This window comes from Mytilus galloprovincialis, chromosome 3, assembly GCF_965363235.1.
Source record: "Mytilus galloprovincialis chromosome 3, xbMytGall1.hap1.1, whole genome shotgun sequence".
Classification (NCBI taxonomy): Eukaryota; Metazoa; Mollusca; class Bivalvia; order Mytilida; family Mytilidae; genus Mytilus; species Mytilus galloprovincialis.
The window spans coordinates 11997337-12008474 of record NC_134840.1 but is presented as its reverse complement, the minus strand read 5'-3'; the positions used below and the strand labels follow the sequence as shown (position 1 = coordinate 12008474).

Sequence of the window (11138 nt, the reverse complement as noted above, 5' to 3'; positions counted from 1 at the left end):
AGCTAGTAAATTTAAATGCCAATTATTTTGGTACATAATAAATAGTTTGTTTTCAATATCTTTAATAACAGACTTGCTCAAAATACATTCAATATTACAATACTGATTAAGATCAAGTTCTTTAAACTTTGTATTCACTCTACAGTTCCAATTTTTTACTTTATTAAAACTGATATTATTACTCCAAAGAAATTTTTTCTTATTAAGTCTACAATTAGACATCTTATTAAATCGTGACCATGTCCTAAATATGGAAGACCATTGTTTAACAATACATGGTTTCCATCCCATATCTCCATAAAGTGCTAAGTTAGGGGTATATCTGAATACATGTTTCTGCTCATTAAGTCATAGCTTAAATTGAATGGATTTGGCAAATTGTTTTGGTCCGTATTGGTCTAATAGGTCTTTCAATTTTTGCGTTCTTATACATTTTGCCTTCAAATATTCGGCTTTGAGTGTTCTTTTAATGAAAGTAAATAATGCTTCGGAAACATGATATAAAGTGTTCTTATATTTTGCAACACTGTGTCGATATCACTGTTGAAGGACAAACAGTCGCAGAGGGTATCATCAGCTTAGATACCAGTATTTTGGTACTGACACTAAGTACTGACATGATTAACTTTATAACAAACTTTTAACATTGTCCGTTTACAAATTATTTAATTATCAGAAAACTGAGGTTTTCAAGGTGCAGTAAAAGTTGAGTCGTTTGTAATATAAAACCAAATTATCGGTCAAGATTTTTATTGAAATAAGCATTTTAATTTTCATTTTAATGTTGAAATTTGCGTGATTTTATCTTATCGTATGATAACGACTTAGCATTATGAGAGGAATATATCAGATAATGTAATTCAATAGTTGAAAGTAAAGAACATTTCTCGATCTTGGTATGGAGCAAGTTCGGCGACTCAGTTTTATTTCTGTAACCATGTAACAAAAAGATATTTTTTAAACTGTTTCATATTATTTTCTTTCTATTCTCATAATGCTTTTTCCATGCATACTGATCACAAATATGTCAAATTTTCACAACCTGTAGCTTTATTGAAGCTACGTTTGAGCATGGTATTAAACAATTCTGTCATTTTCCCCTAGCCTCCATACCTAAAATTGAGAAAAAAATTAAATCTAACTTTTAACAGTAGCAGCGCATTTGTCCCGACTTCAATTAAACCCACTGTGTCTACATAGCGTGAATAAGGCCGTGTTCACATTGACCTAAACTCGGTGTTGTGTAAGTGTAACTCACACGTAAACTAAACAAAATTACGTTCCCATTGATAAAACTCAATGTTTACATGTAGTGTAAAACAAGTTTTGTCTACATGCAGTCGATACTCGATGTAGGCCTTGTGTAGATTAAGTGTACACAACACTAGGCATTTAAAACATTAGTTTCACCGTGTATATTTAAGGAAGAAACAATTTTTGAATAAAATTGATATTTATAACAATTATTAATAAAGTTCTTTACAGAAATATTTGTCTAAACTTGATATATTTATTTGGTTTTTTTTAAACTTAACGTAGCTGTTAAGCACTTATCAAGACTCAAAGCAGCATCATTGCCGAACACATAATTCATTTGAAAATTAAGGTCTTTCCGAATCGACTTGACTTGCACAGAAATGTTTGCCACTGGTCTTTACTCAAACAACGATTCACTCATAAATGCATTACTTAAAAAGTGTGAGGTAAATGTATTGTTTGTCTAGTACATGTATCTCGGATCCGTTAAATGACCCTTAAAACTAAAAAAAAAACATTACCCCCTCCCTTTGCCAAATGCTCCTTGGAGAAGAAATACCATTTGAAACAAACAGAAAAGATAGGAATATAGTGATCCCTAATATATCATTCCCTTTTCTCATTCAATCTCTGTACCGATGTAATGCATTGGCTTTATGAGAATAAAAATATATATTCTTCGCCTGTAAGCACGCTGCTGCAGCCTACGTTTTCTAATGCTTAATCGAGACATATTTATAATTTTTAAACTACTGCAAATCATCAAAATGGCTTAACTTTAAAAACAAAAAGTGTGTGTGTGTTTGTGGGGGGGGGGATGTATTTTGTTAATTTATCTGAGCCAGAAATTTTTCCGCGCAACCGTTTTATTCCGGATTTTCTCGATGCTGGTATCAACATGTATAATGTATGGGGAAACTCTTGATTTAGAATATTTTTGTATCATCTGTAGGCCCTTTTTTTTATCCAATTGGGGTTCGTAATATTTCCATCGATCCCCCCCCCCCCACGCCGATTTGAAGTCAAACGGTCGTTCCCTTACTGCTAGAAAACTTTGCATTCGGTTCTACGTAATGAACATTTAAATGACATAGAGTTTACAAGTGTGAACAAATCTTATGTACAGGTAATTAAACAAGGTGTATAGATGTGAACAAATTTAATGTGAAACCAATGTCCAGTTCATTAAACTAATTGTAAACAAGTTTACTGTACATGGCGTTTGGTGTGAACACGGCCTAAGATAAACATCACGTGGTGCTGCTTTCCGATATGTTTCGAGATTCGGAGACCATTTTAAAATATAAGGCGCACTGTTGACTATTAACAAAAATCAAAATGAAATATATATTGTGCATCAGCGTTGTTACAACAATTTTACTTCAGGCTATTGTGAAAATTACAGGTAAATATTAATAATAATATAATATCCCCTTTTCGTTAAACTTCAATTTGGTGGTGTCGATCTTCTGCGTAGTTAGCTTTACTCGTTAAATCAAACATCCACACATTTTGAAATCACAGGGCTGTTTCAGTTAAAATATGTTTTAGGTATGTGTTGCTGTGGAAGGTAAATCCAGAAATGCGCTTTGGACGAACGAAATTTATAAAATGTTTATTTCCATTTTTTTTTTAAATTTTGCTACCTTTTTAAAATTACTTATGGTATGAATTCATACACATAAACATTCTAAAAGTTAAAGGTAAAAAATTGAATAAGCCACTGCTTTCTAACTCAAGCTCTGTTGTAGGCTCTTAACAAAAATGTTCCCTTTTAAACCATCTTGTTATACATTGAATGTCAATAATTAGATTAGTGTTCCTGTTTCCAGTTAGAAACTCCATCTAAGTTAGTCTTTGTTTACATCTAAGTATTTTATCCTTTAGGGAATAATAGTTATAAAAGCTCATTTACTTTTTGTGTTTTGCTTTTTACGTGAAAAATATGAGTCGTCATTAGAATGTTAGACAGCGATGCAGACTCTTCTTTTATCATTCCTAAATAGCAAAGAAATTCATTTCATCTCCAATCATAAGTCGGACATGTCTTACAGACATAATAAGAATACATCTCATTATAACAATTCAGTCACAAAACACATTGTTTAGAAACTACCCATTTAAACAGTGCAATCCGAAAAAAATAATGTATTAAATAAAACATTTGCGAATCTACTAAAAAGACAATGTTTCAATCATATAGTGTTCAATTACACAGATATATTTCCTTTGAATACCAGCAAACGGGCACAAACGGACGACTGATTTTATGTACAGTAAAGTTTTACATGGAATTGACTTATTTTTATTCAACCTTTAATTTTATTTATTGTAGGCTCGAAACGCCGCATAGCCGAATCTCCAAATTAACTTCATTTATATTTAAATTCATTATTATGACTATTTATTTTTACACACTTTCAGCATCTGCGTGATTCGGGAACGCGGAACGATTTTGATTGAAGATTTTATCATTTTGTATTTGCGGAAGTTTTTTTTTTTATAACTTTAAAGGGTTTAAAAGCTTTGCAAATAAACTAAATAATTATATAAGTAGGAAGATGAGGTATAATTGAAATAAGATAACTCTACACCAAAGACCAAATGACATAAAGATTAATAACTATAGGTCCCCATTCAGCGTTCCACTAATGAGCAAAGCCCATTGTGCATAGTCAGCTATAAAAGATCACGAAATGACAAATTTAAAACAAGAAAAACAAGAAAACTAACGGCCTGATTTATGTTAAAAAAAAATGAACGAAAATAGTATATACAGCAAGAAAAGACAACCACTTGATAACAGGTTCATGAACTTGCACACCCCCCCCCCCCACACACCCCTTCCCCTAACCTGTGACAGCGGTGCAACAGTACAACATATGAACAAACTATAAAAATGTTTGATATGGCGTTACTAATCGAATAAAAAAATCACGGACAGGACGTGACAGGGTATTTATACATCCTGAAAAAAGGTACAGGTCTGATAGTACTCGCATTTACTGACAGCTAGCCCAAAGACAAAAGCAAATATGTATCTAAGACTAAAGTATCAATTAGCGCACATCAAAGGGTCATGAATAAATGATATTTACTGAATTTCACAGGAACTGTTTCAGTGGTGGATCCAGAAAATTACGCAAGAGGGCACACTGACCTCTGAATGCCTAACAGGGAGCCCACTCAAGTCAAGATAATATTATCAACCATATTATTGGTTCCCTAAATATGCCACGCCTCAGTGAGGTGATCAAAAACCTTGTCTGAAGTTACATAGAATTTTATTTTTTCCGACGTTTTATAGTTACCGCATGTTACGACAGGTTTGTTACAGATGCATGTTAAAAAAGTTGGGCAATAGTTTATGTGATCGTGTTTGTCGTCTTTTTTGAATTTTGGAAATATACTTGTATGACGCCCAATCATCTGGGACCTATCCAATGTTTAGGAATCTTTGAAAAATTAGTGACAAGATGGGATAGAGATATGTCTTGTTCACTTTTAAGATTTTTCCATGGATGATATCAGGCAAATGATGTTATGGACGCCCTTATCTAGTATGGGTTAATCTGTTACCCCTCTTTCGAAGTGGTGATATGTTAGAGCGCTGTCAAACTTTTGTGTTTTTAGTTGACAGATTTTGATATAGTAGTAGGTTTCCAGTTAGATGTACTTTGTTGTTTTTGTTTGTCGTGTTTTTGTTATTTTGTTTAGTTGGTAAAATTTCCTAATTTATTGTTTAGGTTATTGATAATCCCCTAAACATATATAAATCTGCTCGACATTCGTTTCATGGCGCTTTGTTGTAAGAAGTGAACGTTACCTTCTATGCACTGGAAGTTTTGTTTGGAAATAACTAGTTGAAAAGCGCGAAACTTCCTTAGGACGTGACGTGAACACCATTTTGACTTGTTGTTATTCCATATTCCATATGGATTACGTTTTTTTTGGAAAAAAACCCATCATAGTAAATTTTCAACAATGCAAGCTAAACAATAAAGTTGTTATGAAAGATTCTGTAACAATGTACCGTAAAAGTTATTTTGTATTTAAACTACCTCCTATATTTTCAGGGTATGGGGATTTGTGTTATTCTGGGTACCATCACTGCAGTGGAACTTTATGGTGCTGTCGTGATGGCTATGTCTGTACAGGGACATCAACATGTCTTAGTACTGGGTGAGTAAATCGTATACTACCAAGAAAGATATTTCTATACTACGACATCTCAGTACTGTGTGAGTAAAGCTTGTACTTTCAAGATGGAGACGTTTAGGATAAACATTTCTCAGTGGCTCAGTAATAGATGTGTAAAATGTGTACTGTCAAGGTGATTTTGTCTGTACAGGGACATCCCCACGACTCAGTATTGGATGAGTAAATATTGTACTCTCAAGATGGATGTGGATACACAAAATGATACATATGTCTCAGTACTGGGTGAGTAAAATCTCTACTGTGAAATTTGATACATCTGTGTGGGGAAAACAAGTTTCTGTACTGGTTGAGTTAAGCCTGTACTATCAAGATTGGTATTTATACGCACAAGGATAAGCATGTCTCAGTACTAGGTGAGTAATATTTGATTTGTCAATATTGATACGGGGACATCAAAATATCTCAGTGCTGGGTGAGTTAATCTTATAATATCAAGATTGATACATCTGTATAGGGACACCGACATGTCTCAGTTTTGGTGAGTATATCGTGCTATCAAGATTGATACGTATACGTACAAGGATGAGCATGTCTCAATATTTGATTTGTTCTATCAAAATGGATATGTCTGTTCTGGGACAGTCCAATTATTGGTGTAGTCAATTCAAATGTCTGTGTAGGGATTCTAAAGGATAAGTTATTTTTTGAATTATCAAAATTATTGATTGACAGATCTGTTCGGGGACATCAATATGTCTCAGCATTTGGTGAGTAAATCTTGATTTATCAAAATGGATATGTTTGTTCAGGACATACACATTTCTAGATTTTGGGCTCGTAAACCTTTTTTTGAAATTTCTTATCATGTCGTCTGATCGGAGACTTATAACAGTACTTATGATATCGACTGATACGAATAAGTTTATTTATGTTTTTTTGTTGGTAATTAATTCTGTTTAATCATTAAAAGATTTTCATTTATTATATGTCAACATTAAAACACTTTTTCATTAATGTTTTTCGAAAAAATAAATAAATATCCAAATGATTATGTTCGTAAAAAATCAAGAAATCTTAAATTCTGCTTTAGCTAAATATCTGGAACAATCTGAAAAAGATGTGCAGTATGAGAAAATAGTAATGCCAAGTAATGTTTCGTGATGCATGAAATATCACAACTTTTTTCTCAAGTAATGCATTAAATTACAATTACATGTAATGCAAACATTGCTGCGTTACACACTACATGCAATTACTTAGAAAATGTAATGCATTACCATGCATTATAATTACAAATTTGCATTACCATGCCTGGTATCTGTATCTGTTCTGTTGTTGATTTAAGAATTGAATGCTTCTTTTTGTAACTTCATTGGGGTGTAAAAGCGTTGGCTGAAGTACATTTTGTAAAAATGTGCACACGACAAACGCTTTCACAACCCTATGAAGTTACAACAAGAAGCATTCAATACTTATCATTACATTTTGTTTTAGCTAGGATCATGAAAACACGAATTTTATCAAATTTTTATTTAATTCACCTGTGCACTTTATTGCGGGACCACGCGTTATAATGAATGATAAATATTATTGTGTAATGCAATTGCTTAAGGATTAACACGTGATATGCTGTTAGCCAATCAGAATGACGTATTATAATGAAGTTATTTCTTTACTTTTTATCAGACTTATTGTTGGAATTGTGATTGGTTGCCTGGTTGGCGTAGCAATCTTTATTGGATTGATTTGTGCCTGTGTAAGACGTAAGTAAACAACTCTTGGTATCATTTTTAATATAACATTTTCCAATAGTGAGTTTTTTTCCTCAGATTTATAACAAATTTATTATACAAGTAGAGATACTTTATCGTTATATTAGCCAATCAAATCATAACAAGTCTGAAGAGTGGATGTAAAAGTTTTTGTATAATTTTGTTTCTATATTTACAGTATCTTAAAAATATTAAGAATTTACTGTTCACATTGAAACAAGAAAACTAATGTACAAAGAACACCCTCAAATAATACATTTGTTTTAATATCACCTCATAAATAAATGTTGTGTCAACTTTGTTATTCTGAGTTCGATGTGATCATAATATTTTTTAAAGTAACAAAACAATTGATGTATAATAGTTTAAAGTTGTCAGATTTTTATTTTTACACACTTTGATGTGATATATAAATATTGCATTGGTGTAGGAAATAACAAGTAAGATAGAAACTTATTTGAGATATTTCTTTCACAGGTCGTAACAACGCCGGAACAGTTTTACAAACACAGGGTGGCGCACATGTAGTTACAGCACAATCTGGTCAAACATATCCACAATCTGGACAAACATATCCGCAATCTGGATACCCGGGAGAACTTAATCAACAACAACCAGGTTACCCTCCGGCGTACCCGGCTCCAAAATACTAAATTACGGCATGACAAAATTTTTGCATTCTATTTCAACTAAAGAAAAGCTTTCAGTGGAACAAAGTTTGATGCTGTTAAATCTAATACTATTCAAACTCAATACCTAAATTCTAAATACTGTATATATTTCTAAGAATTCAATGTATTTAAAATATCATTACTGCTTTAGAGGTACTTTTAGCTGTAATAATAATGACTTATCGTCGAGTGTTAGCTTCCGACGCAATAATTGGAACCACTGACTTGCTAACCACGATTTCTATGCACACATTGCAGGCAAGTAAAAACAAACGAGTTTTTTTTTAAACGAATCGATTTGCGAGGAGTATTTTGATAGGGGCCTTTTCATTTGAGGTTTTAATTATGCCTGTGGAAGTTACGTTTAATGCTTATATTAGGCAATTCTATTTTCAATGATAAGGAAATCAATCAAGATGTTCAAAGCAATCGCCCTGGATATGAATGAATTATACGAATTGAAATACGCACCTGGTACAGTTCAATTAGAATAGTTTAATGTTATTAGATAGAAGATTTTAATTCAAACGTAGACGATGTCAACTGAATTATGGTAAACCAATATCCGTGCTTACTCATCTTATGATATCATATCTCAGTAGGACTAAAAGTAGTTGTGAAGTATCCGGTTAAGAGACAACTATAATCTTAACGAAAACGAAAAGTTATGACATTTGTCTTTATAGATCTTTATGTACATCATTTCGATGTGTCAAGCTCATCACATTTGTGGTCAACTGGTTTTAATCGTTTTAATTCGACATTTTGGGGCATGTCTCATGATAACTCATTATGTTCTCTCTAAATTGGCACACAAATGTGTTTCAAATAAAGAAATACTTGCCATGAATAAAGTTTTGTTTTTTCCAGTAAAAATGTCATACAGTTAGTTAGTAGGTCATCACTAAAAGATTGGTGCAAAGATGCCCAAATACAGTATTTTGTTTTATTGAAGGACTTGAAATCGATTGCTCAATTTTTTTTCACCGTGGTAGAATATGAGATTTTGTTCTTTTATTTGAAATTTTTTAAATATCTTTAATGTAACAGTTGTTTGTCTCAATGATCACACACAGTTTTTAATGGAAAGCGATCTTTTTTGCAGATATGTAAAAACTATGAGCCGTTTGTTTAATAGTCTAGTTATGTCTTTTAAATTTACATTACATTCGAATTTGGACTGCATTTTTGTCTACACTGGTTTTCAATTATCTATTGAACTCTATTAAAAGGATGGAGTAAAAAATACTGCTATTTAACTTTGAGTTTAATACCTCTATCTGTATGCATGGTTTTTCATTAACTTATTTTTTATTGATTCTATATTTCATATATAAGATTTTCCATTTGTAATACCTTTTTTAATATTTTGCCTTCTCTCGTTTTCTATTTTCTATCCATTGTTATATCTATGTTTATTAAATCATAATCTAACATGCTTTTGTTTTTTATTAGTATTATGTATATTTCTAATCAAAGATATGTTATCAACAACTATAGCATGTTTATATTTATGCGGCAGTTTTGAGTTTGAACTTTTACCAGGATTGTTCTAGTAGTATGATATACAGAAAACCTGCGGGTGTAAGTCTTACGTCTTTAAGAAAACAGAACTAGCTTTCTATCGCAATTTTTATTCTTCACAACTGATGAAAAAACAAGGAAATATATTCAGAAATAAGAGGATGTGGTATGAGTGCCAATGAGACAACTCTCTATCCATGTCATAATTTGTAATCGTTTCTACAATTTTATGGACTTATTTTAGCACTAAAAAGTGGTTACATGACATTGGAATCAACACTGAAAGAGAAAAAAAACCATCAGGCTATTATACCTTTTAAAATTAACATTTTTTTGAAGTCCGAAAAGGGCTTAAAAGACATGTATACTATTTTAAATCAAGGAACTTTACCTATAGATTTTGAAGCAAAAAAAATGGGAAGGTATTCTTGATAAAGTTGGTTTAAATTATATCTTAGGGACAAATGCTCTACTTTTTAAAATGAAACTTGCTAATTGTAATTTGTGTACATTTTGCTAAAAAGAGCATTTAGAGCATTTACTTTGGGGTTGTCATATTGTAGCCGACATTTTGCACAATCTAAATGCTTGGATTTTCGATAAGGTTCTTATCGAAGTTCCACTTAATTTGAAAATTGTCATTTTTTGCCTTTATGAAAATTATAAGCTGAACTTTATTAAAAATAAAGTTATCTTACTGACAAAATACTTCATTTACAGATGTAAGAAGCAAGATATAAAACCTAATATAAAAAGTCTTTAAATTACATAAAAGAAAACTTGATTGTAGAGAAACATATTTCTTCAAAATATTTAAGTGTGAAAGAACACAACTTGTACTGGAACCCCTGGGATAAGGTCATTAATTAAAATTTTAATGAGGTAAATGTATATACATTTGTGTATATGGGTATTTGAAATTATTTGTATTTACTGTTATACCATACCATATGCATGTTCATATATTTCTTGCACTACTTTTACTATTATTACTATATTAATGAAATTGTTATAACTATACTTAAATCCATAGTTCTTCTAAGTGTTAGTTCATAGAATGCTTATTATGCTTATTTATTTCACTTGCTTGATTATTGTGTCACAAGATAAATATATGTTGACAACTGTAAACTCATGAAAAAAAATAATTACATAATTGTTTTTTAATAATTTGCAAAAGTAAACCATTGAAGATCAAAGTACGGTCTTCAACACGGAGCCTTGATTCACACCGAATAGCAAGCTATAAAGGACCCAACAACAGGAAAACCAACGGTCTATATATATATATATATATATATATATATATATATAGAAAACAAGAAACGAGGAACATTTATGAACAACAAACGACAACCACTGAACATCAGGTACATAGGTAATACGAAATTCTAGGGTAAGAGTGTCTTACCATTATTTCCTTGTAGATTAAGAGGGTTACTATTTACAAGGATGCTAATGAACCAAGGTGTATATTTCAAAAATTTATAACGGACAAAGCATGGTCACAGTATTGGCAAATCTATATTACAGATGACAACGCATAAATTCCACTTGCTACCGCAATCCCGTCCCCTTTCCACAATTATGACGCAATTAAGGCGTATGCGACCTTTACTATTTTTACTTTAAATGAGGATCATAATTGGTGCCACTTATAGAACAAGAACTGTTGCCATTACGAATCACCTTTGTTCATACACAATATCTAAAATGTTTGTCAATTAACCATTTCAGGTCTGTTTCTTTATGT

General features: G+C 31.7%; 1 long non-coding RNA gene across 1 annotated transcript; it reads left to right on the top strand.

Annotated features, from left to right (window-relative positions):
- The first annotated feature begins 2506 nt into the window (after positions 1-2506).
- On the top strand, positions 2507-8885 carry LOC143067192 (uncharacterized). Its single transcript, XR_012975875.1, has 4 exons — positions 2507-2662; positions 5334-5439; positions 7105-7181; positions 7668-8885. It is a non-coding gene; the product is annotated as an uncharacterized LOC143067192 (long non-coding RNA).
- Positions 8886-11138: the final 2253 nt, after the last annotated feature.